Below are 13237 nucleotides of genomic sequence, written 5' to 3' on the forward strand. Positions count from 1 at the left end.
GATTTATTAAAGCCATGCTCACTGTTGTTAAAGAAAGAGTTCGTCTCAAGAAAATCCATTATGTGGGAATATATTATGTGCACCAGAATCTTACAGGGAATGCTGGTTAGTGGCATGGGGCGGTAGATTTCCGGACAATTTCTGTTACCTGATTTGTGAACAGGAACACCTTCCCCACCTTCCAGTCGCTTGGCAGAGATGAGCGGTGTATTGATTGTTGAAATATCCTAGTAAGAATAATTGATAAATACAGTTCGATACATTTGAGCATTTTTGAATTAATTTCATTTGAACCCGCAGACGAAGACATTTTCAAATTACCGATTAGTTTTCTAATGCCCAACCAGTCTATAAGAATTGAATTCATTGGGGTATCCTAAACATTCGTTGTAGGTTAGGTTCACCAAAAAGTAAAAAAAACAACAACAAAGATTGGAATTAAGATTTCATAGACCGGCTTCGGGTCTTTTTCTCCTGCGCTTTTCAAACACGTCATGATAGTTTACGTAAACTCTAGGTCTTGTCAAGGAAAACTAAATCTACTTCCGCATAACAAAGACTGCCGTTATAAGGACCTGTCAACTGCCTTCGCGTCTTCGCAGTAAGAAGTTCCCATAATGATTATGCGATTGTGCTAATGGTACAACGCATGCTAAAGTTTTTTTTTTCTGCTAGATTGAACTGATAGGTTTGGTAATGTTGATTTTACACTTGTCGGAAAATACTCATAATGTTCTTACAGCTAAACTACCTTGATCCATGAATGTCTCATTCACTTGTAAATAACGTACATACCTATAAAAGGAGGACTGGCTTCCAAAAGTTGTAAGTCACTGGTCAAGTGTCTATGAACATTTCCCACTATAGAAGAATGTATGCAGCAAAAAAGGGAACACAACTTTGCGGGAACACTGGAGCGCGTGGCTCGCGAGGATGGTCTCTGCTACGTCGGTCGAGCAGCTACGGTTTGGCGAGTACACTTTTAGTTTGATAGTGTTTTGAGAGTTGCGCTTGCCCTAAGAGCCTTGGCGCTTGTGAAGTTCAAAGCAAGACTTTGCGTTTATATTACAGCGCAGGTGGTCGCCGATCTAGGCGTTCTTGTTGTGCACCTCGAGAACATCGGTCCGATGAGGCAGGTGTTATATGACTGCCATGCTGTACTACTGATTGTTCACGTAAAGAGTAGCACGCGTTTTGCATTACGTTTTATTTGTTGTCGTGATAAACTGCCCCAGCACGCGTGTGCGCTCCCGTTTCTTCGCTTTATGCGCCCCTGTCCGCATCTCTAAGCATGCATTATTCAAATCTTCTACCTGTCCTTCATGTCACGCGCAGCAACACCATGAGATATTCGCAGTTTTAGGCAGACACACTTGTGGGATATGCTCGTAAGATCGGTAATGAGAGCAGGTCTGCAAAAATATATTCGACTTGTGATTCCTGATCTTGCGAAATCGTGGCTTACGTTTCACTGACGTGTCATATTTTTTTTCGTATTCACACAAAGGAAGTTAATGAATGCCGTTGGTTGACTTCACCGTGTATGATCGAATTTGTCGGAATAATGATAAAACGCCTATGCCATTGAACATTCTTGCACCTGAAAGAAATGAACTCCTGAGTTTGTTTGCGAATCACAACTTCGCCGTATCAATGGGACATATAATGGGCCCCCACTGCAGCTTAACCAAGATTTCAGCGTAACTGTAGTCAGCGCAAGTGCAGAGGTCAATGCTTTCTCCACAGTATAAGCTGTCTGTCTTTTAGCAATGAACCGTGCTGCCTTTCACGCGTATTATTGTCTATCATCGGGCTTGCTCTCAAGTTTCGTTACTATTTGGTTTAATGCCTTTCTGATCGTTTATCTGGATTAGCTCAGGTCGTGGCAAAAGATTACCGGCAAAGCCACCACGTCGCAAAGAGCTGCTAAACATTGACCATGGGATCACACAAGCCGACTGGAACGCTGTGGTATTGTATGTTTCTTTACGTTCCACACCATTATTCGACCGTAAAAATTAAAGTAAACAGTGGTTTAGTGAAAGCGCCACTGCGCAAAAACTTTCATGTTCGAGAAATTATACTCTGTGTTCATTTTCTACCCCACAGATCGAGCATCCCCGCACTCTCTTGCGTGTTCTTCACCAATATGAAACTGAATCCTCAAATACACTTTTTCTTCAACAATACCAGGAAGCTGTTTTGTCCAATAAACCAGTTACTTTCTACCTTCACCTAGCAGTTTATGTAGGCAGCATTTTTGCTGCTGCATGCACCACTCGTAAGTAAACCGTAATAAGCTGCTTGTTCAAGGTTTCATCGCAGTTAGTATGTAAGGCATACGCACCAGGTTTGCCGTCGACCTTTCTTATGCAGATCTCATGGTGCTAAATATGTAAAATTACTGCCAAGAAAGAGCTGTAAACTAAGGAATGGGTTCCTGCTTATTGCTAGGCACATTACACGTTGTTCTGAATGAATACTACGAAATAGATTGCCAATCAGAGATGTCGGTAGTTATTGGTGCACTGTAACCTAACACTGTACAATTGCACTTGTTAAATTTTTCTATCGCTTTGTCTCGTTTATTTGCTTAGAATGCTTTCGATCTTTTTTCTTAAGCTACACTGACTTCTAGTATACTTCAGATAGAGGCTCATTTACATTCATGCTGGCATCAACTGTTGTTTTGGTTTTAATGCCAGCCACCTTCTTAAGGGTGTTTTCATTTTTTATCTTGAGATGAAATGTGTAACTAGCAAACTATGAAGTACCTGGTCAAACAGGAATACTGTGCAGCAATGTTGATAAATCATACTTTTCAAGCAAAAGGAATATTCAAGTAATTACGAATAATAAATGCAGCAGGCTCCTTTTTATCCAACAGGTCAGTACGGGAATTTACAGAAACAGTACTAAAATTGTAAATATGACGGCATGTCATTGTGGCACCGTGCAATGAAAATATGGAAGCCATTATTTTTACGGAGACTTTCTGTAAGTATGACGGCCCGTTATTGCTATGCTATGGAAAGAAAGTGCATACCTGTATTTTTTGCTGAATATTAATCCAAATATCCCGCAACATGGGCCCCGAGTTCAAGCAGGGCCACCGGTAGGCCCGTAGTGAAGCCATTTGGTGATGGTACGGCTCGCAAGCTGGACTGGTTTACACGGACGCGGCGAGACACCCTCGCGGCGACTTCATGGCCGCGATGTTAACGGATCACAATGGAGGATTTATAGAAGACATAACAATCCCGGCTCGCCGAGTGGTGGAAGCGGAAGAAACCGCGATTTACATCGCCATGCATTTGGCAGCGACTACCGTCATCAGCGATAGCAAGCAGGTCATCGGCAATTTCGTCAGCGGTAGAGTTTCCCAACAGGCGTACCGTGTCCTCACGTGGCGCCCCCTAAGCGGCTGGAAAGCCCTCGTGTGGACGCCCGCTCACGCCGCTGTGCCAGCCAACGCGTCGGCTCGCAGTTTGTCTTGAGATCTCGCGCGCCGAGCCTGGTCCGCGGATGTGGACGGCGTGAACGAGGAGACACAAGAGTAACGCTGTGAGACGTATCACGAAATAGCCCATAGGCATCGCTTGAGGCGTCGCACGCTCGCACCCCCGGCAAGGAAACTCAATAAAACACAAGTGGTCGCGTTTAGGCGACTCCAAACGAACACTCAAAGTAAATTACCAGCATCACAAGGGACAAGGAACGAGACCTACGTAGGCTACGTTCACAAACATGGACACACACACATAATGTGGGAGTGCACCTCGCTCCCGTTTTCTCATCCCCCGGTCAGCAGCGAGACTGGCTGGACCACTTGGCTCAGGGCCGGGGACGTCAACCGACAGCCTGTACTGGTGGACTGGGCGGAGAAGGCGAAGCAGGCCTAGGGCCTTAATTGAGCCCGATACCTCAGCCACCTCCCCCCGTCCACCTCCATCTTTCAATAAAGTTTATGACCACCACCACTAAATATGATGGTGTGTTATCAAAGTACCGTAGCATTAAATTACAGACGCGTATATATTTTGCAGGAAATTGCTGTAAATGTGACGGCGCATTATTGCAGTACTGCGGAATGAAATTACGAACGCACGTACTTTTGCGGTGAATAGTTGGCTGCCGATGCTTCTAGGAGAAGTCCAGCAAGAACAACGGCGCATCTTTTTTTTTCAGTGGAACCAGGCGGGAAGCGTGTCACCTGGATACGGCAAGAAAAAGCTTGTATCGGCCTAGGTGATATTTCAAGAAGGTATTAAGTCATTCCTTCGTTCAATACTACGCAGCCATACAGCACGCCTTGCACGGTCACCTTTTCTTCGTGGCATGAAAAAGAAGAGTCGGCGGATCGCACGCACTTTGGTAATGAATGCAAACGAAGCTTTGTAGGCTGTTTTCTTTGATTTACCATAATTACTAGTGATGTTGGGGGCGAATGTGTAATTTCCTGAGCGTTTCATTCAATGCAATAGCGGTCAGTTGATGTTACACGTTACCTTGCGTGCACTACTGCTGTTTGTCGGAGTACTCCACAGAACACGCGAGGAGACGTATTTGCTTGAGGCGTTATAGTGCGCATTTGTTCATAATGTCTTAGAGGGCTGAGCGTTATCATTGCCTACGTGGCACATCGCATCATGGCAGAAGTGTTAAACTTCAATTATGAGGCCGTAGGTAATTCAATTAATTATTATAATTGTACATGTACATTGCATACGTTGTCTACATACATTCACGGTCTGTACCATGTTTCACTGCGTAGCGAAGACATTCCTGTTCCGCGCGACGCTTCTTTCGTGCCTAGGCGTCCTTTACGCTGAGTTCACGCCTTTGAGCCATTTTGCTGCCGTGTGTTTACTTGCTCCTTCTGTATACGTGGCCAGCCTGCTGTTCAGACTCTAGCTACAAACGCTCTCTGCGGACTGTGGGCGATTGTAATGTTTACACTATCAAAGCCAAGCACGCGACCTCCACAGACGGGCAGCTGCATTTCTGTCGCACCGAAAGCAAGCACAGCACGTGCTATACGCAGAAACTGTCAGGCTAGACCACAGGTGCGGGGTCAGGTGAGCGGCCAGAGCCGAACCGAGTTCTTTCCACCTCTTCGCGGCCGGAGTGATAGCGTGACGCACCGGTCGGCGTCCCGGCCACCTGGAGACCGCTCGAGCTCCAAGAGCACACAAGTCGCCTGGGGAACAGCCAAGCCTCAGCCGAAGCCCCGGAAGAAGCTGCCCCAAAACCCGCAGGTAAGGGAGCTGGCGGAGCAAATGAAATTACTCCAACAACAATTAGCTGCAGCTAATAACAAAATTCGACAATTAGAAAATGGACATACTCCTAGTAATGCCCCCAGCACAAAAAACGCGAGCGAGATCGTGGCTTGTGTTAAGCGTGGAGCGGATGCAGAAAACGACATGGAGGTAGATGGTGCGCGCCGCACTAAACGGAAGGCGGAAGGCCCCGCCGCAGTACCCGTCGAGAGAGTCGCCGCGCCGGACCCCCGAATTTCAAAACTAGAACGCGTGATCGAGAGTATGGTTGCTCAGCAAGCCGCCCAAAACAAACAGCTGGTAGAAAGTGTTGCCGCTCTTAGCTCCGCCATGACTGCAGTTATGTCCCACATTGGATTAACCGCGGCACAACCCCAATCCCAACCGCAACCTTACCTTCAGCCTCAGGTGGTAACTCCGCCTGCACCAACTCCAGAACCAAACATGCTACGCGATTCTGTGACTCAACGCGCTTCCGGAGTGCTCACAAAAACACCTAGCACGGTTTCACCGTGCATGGAACCGCAAAAACAAACGTGATGGCCAAAGCACCAATCGTAATCTGGCAGTGGAATTGCAGGGGCTTCCGCCGTAAACGCAGGTCTCTGGAATACACGCTTCAAAATCACCAAACCAAACCTGACATAGTTGTCCTTCAGGAAACTGGGATAGCGGCAAAATTATCAGGTTTTGCGGCTTACAACGAAATTACCGCTCCAGATATCTCTCCGGCCACGGCGATCATGGTGAACAGAAATCTGACCGCCAACCAATTAAACCTTGAATTCACGGCGGTGTCATACACCTTCGTTGAAATCCTGCCAAAACGACGATCGGACCAAACGCTCTACATTCTGAATGTTTATAGCCCCCCTAGAGATAAAAGCCTAGCAGCAGCTACACTAATAGGCAAAGCATATAAAGCTGCAAAGCATGCACAACTCGTGCTGCTGGGAGATTTTAACGCGCACCATTCGGCCTGGGGCTACCAAAAATGTCAAAAGAAGGGTACTAAACTCTGGGAGACCGCTCAAGACCTTGGTTTTACTCTTCTTGTTGACCCTGAAAGACCAACCCGCATAGGCAATAGCGTGAGTCAAAACACCTCGCCTGATTTGACTTTCACCAGGAACATAGACAATGCCATCTGGGAGAATACCGAACTAAACGTTGGTAGCGACCATTACATTCTTTCCATTACGGTACCCTCCAGAGGCTACAAGCGAAATAAGGTGAAAATTAAGCACACTAGATGGGACGCTTTCCGGTATGTTCGCAATAGACGCGAACCCGCAACCATTACAAACCTTGAAGAATGGATATCCACTCTTCTCAAAGACGCAGCTAACTCGACCACGGAGGTAGACCAGGAGGAGGACGGCCCGGCTCCAGATGCTAAATTGGTCCATCTATGGTCTGCGCAGCGGAGTTTGCAGAAGCGCTGGCTCGCGCAGAAACACAACCGTGGCCTACGCAGACGCATCGCGCAACTGGAACGGGATATCGAGAAATACTCACGAAAGCTCAGTCAGGAACACTGGCACCAGCTATGCGACCGCCTTAATGGCCAGCTAGGGTGCAAAAACACCTGGTTTCTGCTTAAACACCTACTTGACCCCAGTCAGACTAAAACAGCATCACAAAAGAACCTTCAGAGGATCATACACTCTTTCCCGGGAGATAATGATGCCCTTTTTGAAGCTCTAAAAAACCGCTACTTTAATACAAGCACCGATATTTCTCTACCCGTAGCTTATACCGAAAAGGAAAACAGGGAACTAGACAGCGACATTATGGAATCTGAAGTACGTGCTGTCCTAAACAACATCAAAACAACAGCGGCGGCTGGCGAGGACCGCATCACCAATAAAATGCTACGGAACGTAGACGATCAGTCGGTTACTGAAATCACCAATCTTTTCAACATCCACTGGAAAGAGGGAACTATACCCACCAGCTGGAAACATGCAAACGTAATTTTCATACCCAAACCAGGCAAGAAGCTGGAGCTAGAGAATCTCCGCCCTATCTCCTTAACCTCTTGCCTGGGGAAGGTTATGGAACACGTCATTCTTAACAGGCTAAACGAGTACACTGAAAGCAATGGGCTGCTGCCCCATACGTTGATAGGCTTCAGATCAAATCTGTCCACTCAAGACATTATGTGGCAAATACAGCACGATATCCTACATCCGGGCCCTATAAGAGCCACCCGTACAATTCTAGGGCTGGACGTGAGTAAAGCGTTCGACAATGTGTCACATGCTTCAATACTCACAAATCTAGCCCAAATGAATGTCGGGAAGCGCACTTATAACTATATTACAAGCTTTCTCAAGGATCGCACTGCAGAAATACATTTTGGGGACATTAAAAGCGGACAATTTCAATTAGGTACAAGGGGCACCCCTCAGGGTGCGGTCCTCTCCCCCTTCCTTTTCAATATGACCATGCGAAACCTGCCTCCATTACTGGAAAGGATCCCGCATATCGAACACTCCATCTATGCCGATGATATCACCATCTGGACCAATAGCGGTTCCGATAGAGAAATCACGGAAGCATTACAAGCGGCCGCGGATACCGTACAAAATTTTGTGCGACAGAATGGTCTAGCGTGCTCGCCGACAAAATCGGAGCTTCTCGTCATCCGTAATAAATCAACCAAACACGCCACCGAAAGGGACGCCACCTTCCCTATACGAGTCAGTATGGAAGACGGCCCAGTTCCGCCCGTACTGACTATAAGAGTCCTGGGCATGTTAATTCAACAAAACACCCATAATTCTGAGGCGATTGTCCGATTACGGACGACAGCCCGCCAAATATGTGGCCTAATCAGACGAGTAGCCACACGACACCGCGGTATGAAGGAGGCTGATATCTGCCATTTGACGCAGGCTTTCCTGATCAGTCGCGTCGTGTATTCCTTCCCTTACTACCACCTACGCCTTTCTGACAAGGAAAAGGTTAACAGCGTCATTCGCACAGCTCATAAAGCTGCCCTTGGTCTCCCGAGGTATGCGAACAATGAATGATTACTTGAGCTAGGTATATACAATACCCTAGACGAACTCGTGGAGGCCCATAAAACAGTCCAACGTGAACGACTCTCCCGCACCGCAACTGGCAGAGTTATTCTAAGTAAACTCGGGCTGAATCCCGTTATGAATTCAGCAGGAAGAACAACATTACTCGGTGCGGTCAAAAGCCGTTTGGTTATAAAACCATTACCCAAGAACATGCTCTCTGGGAGACACGACAAGAGGCGGTCTGCCAGAGCCAAGGCCCTTCAGGAAAGGTACCAAAGCAACCAGCACACCGCTTATGTCGACGCAGCAAAGCAAAATCACCAAACTTACGTAGTGAGCGTCGTGACCGGAGAGGGAACTATCCTCAACGCCGCGACCATAAAAACAGCGTCCACCGTGGAAGCGGAAGAGACTGCCATTGCTTTGGCCATCATGAATCCCTCCGTGCAAACTATCATAAGCGACTCCAAAAGGGCAATAGTCAACTTTTCGAGAGGCAGCATAGGCATCTGTGCAGCGCGAGTCCTACGGGACTTTAATAATGAAAACACTGTTGAACTCGTATGGGTCCCTGCCCATTCGGGGAATCAAGGGAATGAGGAGGCGCACTGGGTAGCCCGAGGTCTAATCAACCGGGAGATGTGCCCCTCAGACTCGGATCCCATGGATGAGGCACCGACGACATACCAGGAAATAACAAACTATTGCAAGCAAAAAAGGCGAATTTACCCGCCTCCAAACGCAAGCCTCACGCGAGCGCAAGCCTCGATCCTGCGTCGAATCCAAACTAAATCGTTCCCCAACCCACATTGGCTAGCCATAATTACCAACGGGCAATGGAACCCAATATGTCAAAATTGCACAAATCAAACATTGGCTACCCAAAATCACATTCTTTGGGGGTGCGAGGGCTTACCCCCTCCCAGGTCGCTCCTGCCAGCTCCCTCACAACAGACGTGGGAAGAGCTGCTCAGAACGCCGGAAGAAAAAGTACAAAAAGCCCTCGTTGCCTGGGCCGAAAGGGTCGCTCCTCGTGAGGGGCCATTCTAGGACTCGGGCCTGCCAGGTCATAACTGAGCAGAGTGTCAATAAAGTTGTTACCACCACCGCCAGGCTGCTGCGGCAATGCTGGCCGGTATGATGATGATGATGATGATGATGATGTAATACGGTTTCACCCTTTGTCACGGGCAGGTATGTCAATTGCACGCCCTAGCCATGAAAAAAAAGGAAAACAGAAAAACGAAAGAAAAACAAAACATAAATAAACAGGATAGTAAACATAAACGACCACGACCCTCAAATGAGGCAGGAGAAAAACGAAGAACCACAGCGGTGCACACAACTACGCAACTCACAAGTACAGGGGGGAGGGAAGCAAAGGCCCACAGTGGTGCACACAAGTGTAAACACTTGAACATAGCTCTTCTCCAACAATCAAGGCGCCGCTTGGTCAGCATTGGAGCACTGGTGTCGACTGCCCCATTCGTGTCCGCGAAACACAATGGAACCACGTGGCTTGCGCTCGCCATTACGGGGCCGGCTAGCTGGGTGCAGTTCAACACCACGTGTTCGATCGTTTCGTCTGCACTTCTGCATGCGCAGCATAACGTAGTGGTCGCAGCAGTGTCATACATTTTCACGCGCACAAGTGTTCGAAGGGCTCGCGCCCTCGCGTCGAACAGGATCGCGTTTCCCAAGCTGTTGCACAAGTTCACGGCGCCAATGTTGCGTTTCTGTTGACGGTATAGGGCGAGCGTTGACTTGTCATCTTGTCGTTGTCGCCACCTGCGTCCCTCCTCTTCAGTCAGTCGTCGGCGCACCTCGTGTGCGTCCCCCTGTCCCCTGTCCCTCTTCCGCATTCAGCGGTTCCTTGAAAAAACCAAACAGCTTCTCCAATCGGTAGACACGCCTCAACCACACCGTACGAAGGCATGTGACCGTCAGATATCCGAACACATGACGTGACATCCTGCACATCGAGCTTACCGGCCGCCTCCTGCACTTCAAAGCTCGACCACCCCTTGTTCCCTTGCGCTGCTTCGTTCTCCCTGTACTACCCCTGTGCCCTAGGCTCTTCATTAAACGTGCTGGAACACCGCCTGGTCCAGCAGCTGTGCGTGCGCTAAGATGCGAAAGACCACGAGCCACTATTCGCTTGCTGAGCTCCCAGCGTAGCTCTGTCTAGCAACTGCTAGTGAGTGGAGGGGCTGCAGGCAGTGAGTTCCCGCCATCCCTATCTTCAGCGCTCTGTACACCAAGGGCGCCACACAAAAGGGCCATGTGCTGAGTCAGGTGCCCCTTCAGATCTGTGATTGGCTGGCCAGTTACCGCATTCTGGAGCTCTATATGCGACACCACTTCTCTCCTCTCGAGTGATCTCTCATATCGTCAAAACTTATGGGTTGTCAGCCTCTCTTCTCGTAAAGCCTACATGGGGTGCAGGTTGGGTCGGGCGACCTTGGACTGCCCCAACGCTTGCACCTTTTGTTTGAGATCCACATATTGCACCAACGCTACTGTACAAGAGTTTGTATCCAACGTTTTGACGGCTTTGCGGTGCTCCCGATTACCTTTACGTCTTGCCTGCCATGCCTCCTCAATCTCACCAGCCCACCATGGATTTAACGTTGCACGTGTTGACCGTATGTCGCGAACTCTAGGCCCTGCATAACAGACGGTACAGCAAACACATATTCCTCATAGCTTATGGCCTGTTTTTCACTGGCCTCAAAGTTCGTGGCGATCGCCTCGATGGCCCGGCTTGGGCAGTATAGGCGGGATTTCTGCAGTATTTTGCTGTTAGGGCCACGTCGGCCTGAGTGACTATAAAGTCGAGCATTAGGCAATTGTGGTCGCTACTGAGGCTATACGCGACTTCCTCGTCTACCATGCATCTATGTAGACAGATCCCAAGGCGGGGTGGGAGAAGGGCATATTCCATGGTTGTGCTACTGCCACGAGCACACCACGTGAACTGTCCTTGGCAGTGTGGTTCAATATTCGCAATCACAAGGTCTAAATCATCCGCTAACTGAAAAGGAGTTTACCGTTTGTATCGGTACGACCAGCCAGATCACTGAGATGCCCATTAATGTCACCCACAATGAGGACTTCCTCATTATGGGCGTGGAGCGTTTTGCGTCGCAGCCTTTCTGCGTCGTTGCGAACACACTCCCTAAGCTGCAAATTTTCTTCATTCGGACCTTGCACTGATAGTTACACAACACACTGCGGTGATCACGCTAAGCACTTCCCCAACACCTCCCCATCCAGGCGTTGTCACTGAAGCCCGTGACGCCACAACAAACCAAACCCTCCCCCTTTCGAGAGATGCGAGGAGGCGAACGCCATCTAGTGGTGCGGCAAGAATCCCAGCGGCACGCGCGGCAAGACCATGCCAGCAGCGCCCGGGAAGTTGGGAGAACAAGCAAAGAAACCTTCTCTTTAAAAATATGTTCCCGCCTACATCTGATTGATGCAGCCGCACGCAAATACAGGGTGGCCATAGCCCAAGGAGTTGCAGCCAGCAGTCGAGTAAGCTCGACAACAAACAACCAATACAGCAAGCGCGCCTTTACACGTGCCATGTCTGCCGGCCGGCGCTTGTAAGCCCTAGGGCGGCAAGAAGCGACGTGATCAGCGCTCGTCAATGTTGAAGGTGCGGGAAATACGAATGCGACAGATTCTAGAGACACCATTTTCAACCACCTCAGAGCGCCAAACGAACACAGCTGGGATCAGAAGCGCCCAGTTGTTTGCACTTTTCAGTTTGTTTTCGAAAGAAAATCGCTCGCACGTACCTGTGCATGTTTACTCCAACCGAGAGAAGAATTAAAATTGCAATACTTAAGCCGTGAAATATTGCGCTCTTATATTCACACACTTTGCTTTATGTTCAAACTTTTCGACACATTAGGATAGCTTGTATCATTAGCACAATGGCATAATCATTATGGGAGTTGTTCCGGCGTCGTCGTGAAGATGAAAGTTACTTATAACGGCCACCTTTGTCATGGGGAAGTAGCTTTAGCTTACTTTGGCGTGGCCTTAATAATCATGGCCGGTTTAGAAAGCACAAAAGGAGAAGACCCGTATCCGGTCTGTGAAATCCTAATATCCTTTTTTTTTACTTCTTAGTGAGGATAGCTCACGGCGTAATAAGCAGCACACGCAAATATGATATGCCTAAAAGTGTTAAGTCTATATTTTGTAATCATTATTTAGTCCTATAATATTTTGGCACAGCCATATCCAGCTTCTATTTCTAATCAAAAATACTCAAAGGTTAAGAGAAAACGTAACAACGTTATTGGTTTGCCGTGAATTTAGTAGCGGAGGTACTTAATAACCTACTTTTGAGTTATGAATTGAAAAATTTCGTACTTAAGAGTGCACAATATGTCAAGCAAGTTAAGTCATCGTGACCTGGGCACAGTCATGTTGAAATGGTGCTCTTGCATATTGTGTTACTCGCCAGCATACTTATCACTTCAGAAAAAAATTTACGGACCTAGAATCATCCAGGGCTCTCCCTACATCGACGTCTATGGCCCCTAAGGGCATCTCTCAGATGCTGCCTCTAAGCAAGGGATCTTACGGAGATTCCTTACAGAAAAAGGAATCGTTTCGTGATCAGTCCTAGACATGTCGCGGATTCGGCTACGGTTCATTTGGCTCCCTGAAGGCGTCCACGAAAGCCACTAGGTTGAATTTCGTTGGTTCATTGATGAACTTCTGTACAAGCTCTCGGTTATCGCGCTGTTCTCGCTTGAACTTGTTCTTGAGGTTTTTGTGCGTCCTATTTGGGAAAGCAGTTGTCATTAGATCAAAATCAGTGCCGAATATTCTGAGCGCATGGTAGAAGCGCGCAGTTTCTTCCGCGGTCCACCAGCGCTTACTGGAAGATCTTTCTCGGAATGA

This window comes from Dermacentor variabilis, chromosome 4, assembly GCF_050947875.1.
Source record: "Dermacentor variabilis isolate Ectoservices chromosome 4, ASM5094787v1, whole genome shotgun sequence".
Lineage (NCBI taxonomy): Eukaryota > Metazoa > Arthropoda > Arachnida > Ixodida > Ixodidae > Dermacentor > Dermacentor variabilis.